This window comes from Phyllostomus discolor, chromosome 2, assembly GCF_004126475.2.
Source record: "Phyllostomus discolor isolate MPI-MPIP mPhyDis1 chromosome 2, mPhyDis1.pri.v3, whole genome shotgun sequence".
Classification (NCBI taxonomy): Eukaryota; Metazoa; Chordata; class Mammalia; order Chiroptera; family Phyllostomidae; genus Phyllostomus; species Phyllostomus discolor.
The window spans coordinates 70,664,584-70,676,869 of NC_040904.2; the positions used below are offsets into that span (position 1 = coordinate 70,664,584).

Consider the following 12,286-nt stretch of genomic DNA (forward strand, 5'->3'; position numbering starts at 1 on the left):
AGCCCACACTCAATCCACTGAGCTATGCCAGCCAGGGCTAGATTTTGACTTTCTTTGTTTGGTTTCACATCTCTCACTGACACCACATACTTGAAAATATCTTATAATTGGATCTCAATAAAAGTAAATTTTTTAATTAAAAAATTACATGTGTGTTAGAGATAGACATATGTATGAATCAGTATGTACAGGTTGCAGTAGACATTTGTGGAAAGAGAAGTAACATAGTGTGCATTAAAAGAGGAATAATAACCATCTCTATATTAGTAAATCGTTAAGATTTCCATAAGTCTGTGATTCTCTGGATACTACATAAATAATATTTACTTAAAAGGGTAAGAAATCAGATGTTATATTTAATGGCTAAGAATATTAAGAGGTAGAATTTTTGTTGAGCAAAATCAAGGAGTATAAAACTGAATATTATTATTATTATGGTTAAATATATGCTTCTTTTCAGAAAGAATATCAGAACAAAGTAGAGAAATATTTTGGTCCTCTATCTGAGAATATTTATTTCAGCCATCAAACATGTAATGATACAGCATACCCCTTCTCCAGTAAAGGCTTCATTGGGCATGCATTAAAGTTTCAGGTACTTGTGTTTCTTAAAACACTAAGGTTAATTGATTGCATTACACAGGAAAGAAGGGAAATGTAATGAAAATATTTCATATATTTTAGTGTTCCAAAATTACCGCATGTAATTCTTTATAATGAAGAAGGCAAGATATTTGCATTCTGTTCAGCTTTTTATTTGAATTTCCTTAGCCATTCACAGTCTATTAGCAAAACCACCCTGGTAGGCAGAATTTTGAGGTACCTCCCAAGAATCTTATCCCTTTGTGTGCACAACCTGTATCATTCCCTCCTTTCAAAAATGAGCAGAATTAAAGGTATTTTGTAGATACAATTAAGAGCCCAGATCAGTAGAGTTTGAATTAATCAGAAAGGAAATTATTCTGGGTAAGGTTGATCCAATCAGGTGAACTTTTAAAAAGTATTGACCTCTTGTAAAGGCTTATGGAGGGGACCATGTGGCAAAGACCTGAGTATGATCTGTAGAAACTTAGAAAGGCCTCCTGCTTATGACTACTGAGAAAAGGGAACATCAATTATATTGCTGTAAGAAAATAAATACAGCCAACCACCCGAGAGAGCTCAGAACCAGACTTTTTCAACTCAAACCTCCAGCTGAAGACACAACCACCCAACGAATAATCTCATTTCAGCCTTGTCATATCCTACAAACTTTTTCTTGCATGGCACGAAGAATATCACCAATTCAAGCAGTTTGAGATTGTCAAAACAAAACAGTGATGGTGCTTAGAAAAATAAGTCTCATGAACATATTAGCATATCATATGTGGGGTGTATATACAGGAAAACTCCTCGTTAACTTGGTAAATCATACTGAAGTAGTCAGAGATTTAACTTTTGCTCCAGATGGGACCTTGATCCTTGTGTCAGCTTCAAGAGATAAAACTGGTATTGTGGGACCTGAAAGATGATGGAAACATGATGAAAGTATTGAGGGGCCATCAGCACTGGGTGCACAGCTATGCATTCTTTCCTGACTCTTCCATGCTGTGCTCAGTGGGAGCCAGTAAAGCAGTTTTCCTTTGGAATATGGATACATATACCATGATATGGAAACTAGAAGGACATCACCACAATGTTGTAGCTTGTGACTTTTCTCCTGATGGAGCATTCCTGGCTACTGCATCTTATAATACTTGAGTATATAACTGAGATCCACATACAGGAGACATTCTGATGGAATTTGAGCACGTTTCCCCCTAACTACTCTAATATTTGCTGGAGGAGCAAATGACAGATGGGTACAGGCTGTATCTTTTAGTTGTGACAGACTGCATATTGCAGGCCTTGCTGATGATAAAATGGTGAGATTCTGGATAATTGATGAGGACTATCCAGTACAAGTTGTACCTTTGAGCATTGGTCTTTGCTGTGCCTTTTCTACTGATGGCAGTGTTTTAGCTCCTGGGACACGTGATAGAACTATGTATTTTGGGGCCACTCCAAGGCAAATCCCTAGCTTTCAGCATTTCTGATGTATGTCAATCCAGAGAGTGATGCTCACCCAACAAGTCCAGTAGCTCCCAGTTCCTTCCAAAGTGTTGGAGTTTCTCCTCTATCATATTTAGAGGACTCTGCGTTCCTACTAGTAGGGACTGACAGAGCACACTTCACACATGCCTCAAGATTTATTGACTTCAAGTATCTGTTTATCAAGGTTTAGAAGATTTATTTAACTTGATGTGTTCTTGTACTGCATTTTGATCAGTTTTAAAAGTGTTATTTATAGATTATAGGAGAAATATTTCTGAACATAGAAAATGCAGTTTCTTTCTAAAATTAACTGTGAAACATACATACATGTACATATTTAGATATAAGCTGCCATGTATCAAGTGGACTCTTCTGCTTTTCTGATCTTTATTTTTGACATGTATATATTGCTTTAGTAGAGCCAGACTATGTATTTTTGCTGTAAAGTAGAAGGAAATGTTTTTTTTTATTTTGGGACACAGACTTTAGATGTTAAATATTGACTTAAGAAAGCTGAATTGCCACATATAAAATGTGTGTTTGGTGGGGGGGGAATCAGAAAACTGACTTGTAAGTAACACAAAGTTTTTGTATAGGGAAAGGGTTTTGTTTTCCTTATAGTGGCATCTGAGACATAGAGCTTGAATGTGACATTATTCAATTAAAAACAGCCAGGATATAACTAGGAAAAGGGTGTCTCCCTCTTTACTCCCAAATTATTGCTGCAGACCTTAATTTTGAAAAGCAGCTTGTTACTTTAATCCCTGTGGTATAAAGTATTATAAATTTCATTCAGTTTGAAAATTCATCTACTGTATTATTTTATTGCTAAATATTGTTGTTGTTTATATTAAGGGACAATTATTTTAAGACCATGGTTTTGGGTTTTGTTTGTTTTTACATGTATCCTGTGTTTCTGCAGGGGATAACATTGGTGACTCACCAAAGAGAAGCAATACAGTACACTTGCTTTTGCCTCCTGTTATTCATCTCACCTGCAGATATTGAGAAAGTATGCATTATATAAAATGCTTGATTATATATTTTTGAGGTTTTTTTTTTAAATAAAGATAAAAAGTGAAAAACAAAACAAAATAAAACCCTGGAAATTATGTAACAATATCCAAAGCTTTCAGAAGACATCATTCCTCCTAAAGTTTAAAAGTCTGCAAGTAGAAAAAAAATGGGATTCCTTTGCTTGACTTTCTTACCAGTTCCACTTTTAAAAAAAATTCCTTGATTCCAGTTTTGAGTATATTGTTTCATAACTACAACATATTTGACCCTAGCTTCGATGTGGGAGTTGGTGAGATGAGAAACTTCAAACTGTGATTTTGAAACCCCAAGTTCAAATGCTCTGGGGTGCTACTGTGAAGAGACTATTTCTTAAAATAAATGATTTGATCTTCAATCAAGAAAAGTGTTAACTTACTGGAAACTTTTCAGTTTGCTGTTCTGAAGAACTCAATTTAGCAATTTCATCAACTTTCACTTATCCACACTACTGGAGAGAAGCAGGGACATGAATAATCTAAAAGTGCAGTTAATTTTAGAAGAATTTATATGAAGTGACTTTCTGTAGCAGATTTAACTTTTTAGTTGTGTTGTACCTAAGCTAATAATAAAATTTGCTTTTCTTTCCTCAGGGCATAATAATTGGTAGCTCAGTAAAATAATGTGTGATAAGGGAAACACAGGCACTTTTGTTACTTAACATGAAAAATTTCTTAAGCAGTACCGCATATGTGGAAAGTTAGTTGAAAATGCTTGATAATAAAAAAAGCTTACTGTGTGTGAAAAATGGGAGAATCATGCAACAGACTATGCTGTGAAATGCTGACTGAACTTCATACATGTGCACATTAGTAAGCTGAATATACTTTACTAGCCTAACTTTCTATGAGTTCATGGATTAAAAGCACTGTGTAAATTAAAAAGCATTATATAGATATATCCTGAATTGGGAGTTGTCATAATGTGGTCCACAGTAGTAGTCATTTTAATTACTACTTATATACAGGTAGAAAGTGTCTTTTTTAATGTTAATTTTTCCCCAAGTTTTCTTTTACTCCTGTTTTCCATTTAACCAGGTAGCAGATTTTGCGATTACTTATTTCAAAGAAGGACCATAGAAGATATTTATGACCAAAAGCCTAAGTCAACTGAACAACAAGGTTGACAAGAGGTAGTTTCCTATAAATTAAGAACAGTAATCTGGGAGATTTTAGGACAAGTGAGACATATGAAGTAAGCCATTGAGGAGATTCTGGTTCACATCCAATCAACAGTCAACTCAGTCTGCAGAGAAGAAAAACACAAAGCAAAACAAATAAGCAAACAAACAAAAAACAACCTTTGGATAGCTATAATAGCTAAAGGAAAATGTGGGTATTAGTAAAAATAAATAAAATAAAATAAATTACAACAAAAAATGCAACAAACTTAAGAAATGTAGTAATACCAAAGTCTTTCTAGGGTTAGTTTAGGTGGAAGACTGATGGCTACAGAACCTGACTGGGAGAAGGAAAGAAAGAGAGAGAAAAAAAGAAAATATATATGTATGTATGTATTTTTTCTTAAACTTTATTTATTTTTGTTTATATATTTTTAGAGACAGGGAGAGGTTTAGGGAGAGAAACATCAATGTGCAGTTGTCTCTCTCACAGGTCTACTGGGGCCCTGGCCCATAACCCAGGCATGTGCCCTAAATGGGAATCAAACCAGTGAGAGTTTAGTTCACAGGCTGACACTCAATCCACTGAGCCACACCAGTCAGGGCTAAAATATTTTTAAAGAAAAATTTTAAATACCACTCTTTTTTTTTACTCTTTACGTAGCAATATGAGGCAATGGAGTAATATTAGGTCAGGATGAATGACCTATGCAAAAGTGAAATTGATAAAATCTTGGTGTGGCCTCACCAGTCATTCATAGTTATTTATTTTCTATTGCCTCTTCCTTGAATCTCAAAGTCTCAATTTGTGAACTACCTCTTCCTGATGTTTCTCAGAGTCATTTTCATAAATATATAAAAATTTAAAGCATGATAAAGGTGGCATCACGGATGTATATAGAAATTATAGATTATTTATCAGATAGTGTTGGAAAAATTACATGAAGAAAAGTATCTCTGCTTAACTCTACATAGAATAGTAGACTCCAGATGGTTTAAAAGCTTAATGAAAAATAAAACTATAAAGTCAATAAATAAAAATGTTGGAGACTGTCATTTTTACTAAGGTAGTATGGAGTCTTTCTTAAATAAGATTGTGAAAGTACTAACCATTAAGCAAAAAAATAAAAAATCAAATGATGATGTTCAAGTAATATATCATGAAAAATATAAAAGATGAAAGAATGAATAAAACTAGTAAGAATTACTATTTAGTATATAGGGGTTACACTGAAATGTACTGACAACTTTAATGAACTAGAAAAAGGTAGCAACACAAATAGGAAAATGAGCCAAGGAGATGAATAGGCAATGTACAGAAAAACAAACTCATAAACTAAGGAGAATAGGGAGATATATTGTAACTTCTAAGTAATTAGATAAATTTAAATGAAATCATTAGTTACCACATTAAACCTTTCAAATTCTACAATGGCAAGTCTCTCTGGAATATAGAGAAGTAGATCTTCTGGTGACCTGCTGGCACAATTATTCTTAAGGGCTATCTTGCTCTACTTGGTAAATTAAGCATATAAACAACCAATAATAGCCTAGGAATTATATATGAGATACATATATAAAAACACAATGAAAATCTTAACTGGAATTGTTTTCCAAAATGTAAGACAAATTAAAATTCTTATTCTCTATTTATGAAATTAGTGAAAACCATTATCAACATTTTAGGAAAATCAAATAATTAAAGATACAATGGAAAACATATAAGTATATGGGATTAAAATAAGATAAAAAACTTTATAGTAACAAAAGATTTATGTAGAAAATAAAGAATGACTTTGGATTTGCTAAACAATAATTTAGAATAAATGGGAGAATCTACTACCAAAATTATAAAAGAATATATTTTGGGGGAGAGTCAAGATGGTGGCTTTACTCTAGGCAGTGTGTGTCTCGGCTTCTGTGAAGAGGAGGGAAACTCACGGTTTGGTGGAGAAACAGAGCAAGTGGACTAGGTTACTGAATCACTTTTGAAAGCAGGACATCAAAAATTATTGTGATCATTGAAAAACCAGACGGTAAGGAGACTGCTTCAGGACAATAGGGACCCAGGGATCAGTGCGGGGACTAGGGGTGTGCAGTCCCCAGGCCCAGTGCTCCCAGGTCTGCCTCAGGGCTCCTGGGAGAGGGGAGTCACTGCTCCCTCCCCCGAATACAGGGGATGAGCAACTCCAGCGGAGAACGTGTTGCTTGAAGGCACAGATTGGCCAGTTGGACTGGGAAAAAATCACCCAGGGACTATGAACACCCGCCCAGAGACCTGGGTGAAGTGAGGGCCTCCAGCCAGCACGACCAGGGGCAGCCTGGAAGAGCGCCCACACCCCTAGCGGGGTGGGAGTGCGGATCGGTTTAAAATGCAGAGCCGGGAAGGGCTCGGGCGTTTTCAGGTCTCAGGAGGCGGCAGTTCTGATTTGGGAGAGTGCATGCCTCATTGGGAATCATGACTCTCGCGCTGTGATCCCGGAAGGGATGCAGCGCTTAGTGCATTCCTAGAGCCCGAATCTCAGAAATTTCCAGCCAGCCCGACCAGGGGCGGCCGGGAAATGCACCCGCACCCATAATACGGTGGGACTGCGGATCAGTGGAAAACCCTGATCCGGGACTTTCAGGACTCGGGAGCCAGCAGTTCTGATCTGTGGAAGCACTTGCCCCATTGGGAATCCTGCCTCTCGCGCTGTGAACCCGGAAGGGTTGTGGCACTTAGGGCATTCCTAGAGCCCGAATCTCAAAAGTTTGGTGGAGGAGCGAGCCCTTTTACGATTCCCAGGGAGGGCGCAGTGAATTACAAAATGTCACAGGTGCCTCCTGAGATCATAGAGCTGGAACCCTGCAGGGACCCTGGAGTCTGGAAGAACGTGGCAGTGAGCTCTGGAGAGCAAGTGTACTCAGGAACACCCAGGGTTCCTGAGAGACTTGCTGAGATCTGGTTGGGAAGAGAGAGAAGCATTTCAAAGCCAGCTGAAGCCAGCAAGATCAGAAAAACTGGTCTGGCCAGTTAGAAACCAACAAGAGGTTTTTTTTGTTTTTTGTTTTTTGTTTTGTTTTTTTTTTTTTATTTTGTTTTGTTTGGTTTGGTTTGGTTTGGTTTTTGTGCCTGTTGTTGGTTGATTAATTTTATCTTGTGTTTTAAGTGACATTTCATTTTTCAATTCTTAGTATTTTTATATCTCGCAATCCCTTATGTTTCTCTTCCATTCATCCTAATATTATTCTTTCCACTTCAAATTTATCTCTCCTGCACTCCATCTTCTGATTTCCCTTCCTTTTTTTTAATCTTGCAAGTTACTGTAAATTTGTATTATCTTTTTCTCACTTTTCCGACGTTTTTTATTTTAAAAATATTTTGGTATTCTTTTTCTTTCTGTATAATCTTCTTTGCTTGGCTGGTTATACTGTCACTTGATAGGCTCCCCCTGGTATCTCAGTCACAGTGTGTTGATAATTTACTATCCTTCATCTGTGTTCTATTAATACACCTTTCAAGGTTCTATATTCTTTATTCTCATTATCTAGATCTCATTGATTCTGCCACAAGACTGTCACTTTACTATTACTGTTAATAAGACCTAGTCCATACAATTGTAAATACTACTCAATACACCTACCTGATCTCAGCCCACTTTGCAATTTCCTGAACTATACTATTGTGGGGGTTGTCTCTTTTCTTTTACACACTACTCCTATATACTAATCTTTAGTCCAACCCTACCTTAGAATCTGAGCTCCCACAGCCTCACGGCTTTCTAGATCCAACTATCAATCTCTCATCCCCAATAAGAGCCTTACCTTCTTTCCATCCTTTCTAAAACGTGGATAGTGGGGTGGAGGATCACGGTTAACACTATAAGGAGCCAAAGGATAACCCATCTCTGCTCTACTGGCTGCTAATGTAAATATCGTAGTACACTGTCTTGCTGTCTTAAACCATTTCACCTTACTCCTCCAACTGATCACAGAAAAAGAGTACAGGGAAGCTGTGAACACCAGGATACATGAAGGAGATTGCACCACTGAATCTCACAAGTATTCTACCACAGAAGTTCACACCATAATTACAGGGAACCAGAACAGATCAATTTAAGAAACAGAGGCTAACAAGAAGAAACCCACAAACAATGAGAAAACAAAGAAACAACCCCCAATTGAAGGGAAATGAAGAAGCCTCTGGAAAAATGCTAAATGAAATAGAGGCAACTCAACTATCAGATAGTGAGTTCAAAACAATGATTATCAGGAAGTTCAATGAACTCACAATGAGCTATCAGAAATTAGAGGGAAACTACAACAATTTCACTGAAAACTACATAAACATGAAAAAGGAAATAGAAACTCCCAACAAAGGCCAAGAGAAAATGAAGAATACAATTTCTGAACTGAAGAACACAGTAGAAGGAATGAAAAGCAGGACTGATGAAGCAGAAGATCAGATCAGCGAGCTAGAGGACAAAGTAGAAAACATCATCCAGAAAGAGCAAGAAAAGGAAAAGAGGTTCAGAAAGAAAGAAGAGGGATTAAGAGAAATGCAGGACAATATGAAACGTAATAAGATCCGCAGAATAGGGATACCAGAAGGAGAAGAAGAGCAAGGGATCGAAAACCTAGTTGAAAAAGCAATGAAGGAGAACTTCCCTAATTTGATGAGAGAAAAAGTCACACAAATCCAGGAAACACAAAGAGTCCCAATCAAGAGGAACCCAAAGAGGCCCACCTCAAGACACATCATAATTAAAATGGCAAAATTTCAAGACAGAGAGAATCTTAAAGGCAGCAAGGGAGAAACAGGAAGTAACATACAAGGGAGCCTGATTAAGGCTAACAGCTGACTTCTCAATGGAAACACTTCAAGCCAGAAGAGAATGGCAAGAAATATTCCAACTAATGAGAACCAGAGGTCTGCAACCAAGGCTACTTTATCCAGCAAGGCTCTCAATCAAGATAGAAGGCCAAATAAGAAGCTTCCCAGACACAAGAAGTCTAAAAGAATACACCTGCACCAAACCAGCTCTGCAAGAGATTCTAAAGGGACTGCTTTAAGAAAGGGAAGGAAAAGAGAGAGGGAGAGGGGAACACACGTACATAAAAGACAATGAATAAGTACCTATCAATAATAACCTTAAATGTAAATGGATTAAATGCTCCAATCAAAAGACATAGAATAGCTGAATGAATAAGAAAAAATGACCACACATATGCTGTCTACAAGAGACCCACCTCAGGATTAAAGACCTACACAGGCTGAAAGTGAAGGGCTAGAAACAAATCTTCCAAGCAAATGGACAGGAAAAAAAAAAAAGCCGTGGTAGCAATACTCATATCAGACAAAATAGACTTCCAAAAAAGATCCATAAAAAGAGACCCAGAAGGTGACTTCATAATACTCAAGGGAATAATCCACCAAGAAGACATAAATATTGTAAATATATATGCACCCAACATAGGAGCACCCAAATACATAAAGAAAATCTTAGAGGACTTCAAGAAAGATATGGACAGCAACACAATTATAGTGGGAGATTTTAACACCCTACTATCAATAATGGACAGATCTTCCAAACAAAATATCAACAAAGATATTGTGGCATTGAACAATACCCTTGATGAAATGGACTTTATTGACATATACAGAGCCCTCCACCCAAAAGAAGCTAAATACGCATTCTTTTCAAATGTACACGGAACATTTTCAAAGATAGACCACATGATAGGACACAAAACAAGCCTCAAGAATTTCAAGAAAATTGAAATCATATCAAGCATTTTCTCAGACCACAAGGGACTTAAACTAGAAACCAACCCAAAGGAAAAAAAAAAAAAAACACTCAAAATCATGGAGATTAAATAGCATGATATTAAACAATGAATATGTCAAGAATGATATTAGGGAAGAAATCAAAAGGTTTCTGGAAACAAATGAAAATGAACACACAACAACCCAAAACTCATGGGATACAGCCAAGGCAGTCCTGAGAGGGAAGTTCATAGTGATGCAAGCCCACCTAAAAAAGTTAGAAACATTACAAACAAACAACCTAACCCTATGTCTACAAGAACTCGAGGAACAACAACAAAGACAGACCAGAGCAAGCAGAAGGAAGGAAATAACCAAGATCAGAGCAGAATTAAATGACATAGAGACTAAAAGCACAATTCTAAGGTTCAATGAATCCAAGAGCTGGTTCTTTGAAAAGATAAACAAAATCAACAAGCCTTTAAGCAGACTCATCAAGAAAAAAAGAGAGAAGACCCAAATAAACCCAATCAGAAATGAAAGAGAGATTACAACAGATAACACAGAAATACAAAGGATTGTAAGAAATTACTACAAAGAACTGTATGCCCAGAAATTTGAAAACCTAGGTGAAATGGACAAATTTCTAGAAAAAGATAATCTTCCAAAACTCAATGGAAAAGAAGCAGAAAGCCTGAACAGACCAATAACAACAAAAGAAATTGAAGCAGTAATCAAAAAACTCCAAACACACAAAAGCCCTGGACCAGATGGTTACACAGGAGAATTCTACAAAGCATTTAAGGAAGAGCTAATCCCTATCCTTCACAGACTATTCCAAAAAATCCAAAAAGATGGGAGTCTCCCAAACTCTTGTTTATGAGGCCAACATCATCCTAATTCCAAAACCAGACAAGGACACAACAAAGAAGGAAAACTTCAGGCCAATATTGCTGATGAACATTTATGCTAACATCCTCAACAAAATGCTGGCAAACCTCATCCAACAGTACATTAAAAAGATCATACACCATGACCAAGTGGGATTCATTCCAGGGATGCAAGGTTGGTTCAATATTCACAAATCAGTAAATGTAATACATCACATAAACAAAAGAAAAGACAAAAACCACATGATCATATCAATTGATGCAGAAAAAGCATTTGATAAGGTACAGCACCCATTTATGATAAAAACACTCAGCAAAGTGGAAATAGAGGGAGCATTACTCAACATAATAAAGGCCATATATGAGAGACCTACAGCCAACATCAGACTCAGTGGGCAAAAACTAAAATCTTTTCCACTAAGATCAGGAACAAAACAAGGCTGTCCACTTTCACCATGTCTATTTAATATAGTACTGGAAGTTTTAGCCATAGCAGTCAGACAAGAAAAAGAAATAAAAGGCATCCAAATTGGAAAGGAGGAAACAAAACTGTCACTGTTTACAGATGACATGATAGTGTACATAGAAAATCCTATAGACTCCACCAAAAAGCTGCTTGACCTAATAAATGAATTTGGCAAAACAGTGGGATACAAAGTCAATATCCAGAAATCAAAGGCATTTCTATACACCAACAATGAAACAGCAGAAGCAGAGATCAAGGAAAATATCCCATTTGAAATAGCAAAAAGAAAAATAAAATATCTAGGAATAAACCTAACCAAAGAGGTAAAAGACCTGTATATACAAAAATACATAACACTCAGGAAAGAAATCAAGGAAGACACAAACAAATGGAAATATACACCGTGTTCATGCATTGGAAGAATTAATATCATCAAAATGTCCATACTACCCAAAGCAATTTACACATTCAATGCAATTCCTATTAAAGTACCAATGGCATATTTCACAGACATAGAACAAACACTTCAAAAATTTATGTGGAATCATAAATGACCCCAAATAGCTGCTCAATTTTGAGAAAGAAGAGTAAAGTAGGAGGGATCACAATTCCTGGCACTAAACTATACTACAAGGCCACTGTAATCAAAACAGCCCAGTACTGGCATAAAAACAGGCACATGGGCCAATGGAACAGAACAGAGAGCCCAGAAATAAACCCAAGTCTCTATGGTCAATTAATATTTGACAAAGGAGGCAGCAACATAAAATGGAGTAAAAATAGCCTCTTCAACAAATGGTGTTGGGAGAACTGGACAGCCACGTGCAAAAAAAATGAAACTTGAGCACCAACTTACACCATATACAAAAATAAATTCAAGGTGCATAAAAGACTTAAATATAAAACGTGACACCATTAAAGTCCTAGAGGAGAACATA

General features: G+C 36.6%; 1 pseudogene; it reads left to right on the plus strand.

The window, feature by feature from the left end:
* The first annotated feature begins 1,362 nt into the window (after window positions 1–1,362).
* Window positions 1,363–2,168, plus strand: LOC114488258 (annotated as a pseudogene).
* The last annotated feature ends 10,118 nt before the right edge of the window (window positions 2,169–12,286 follow it).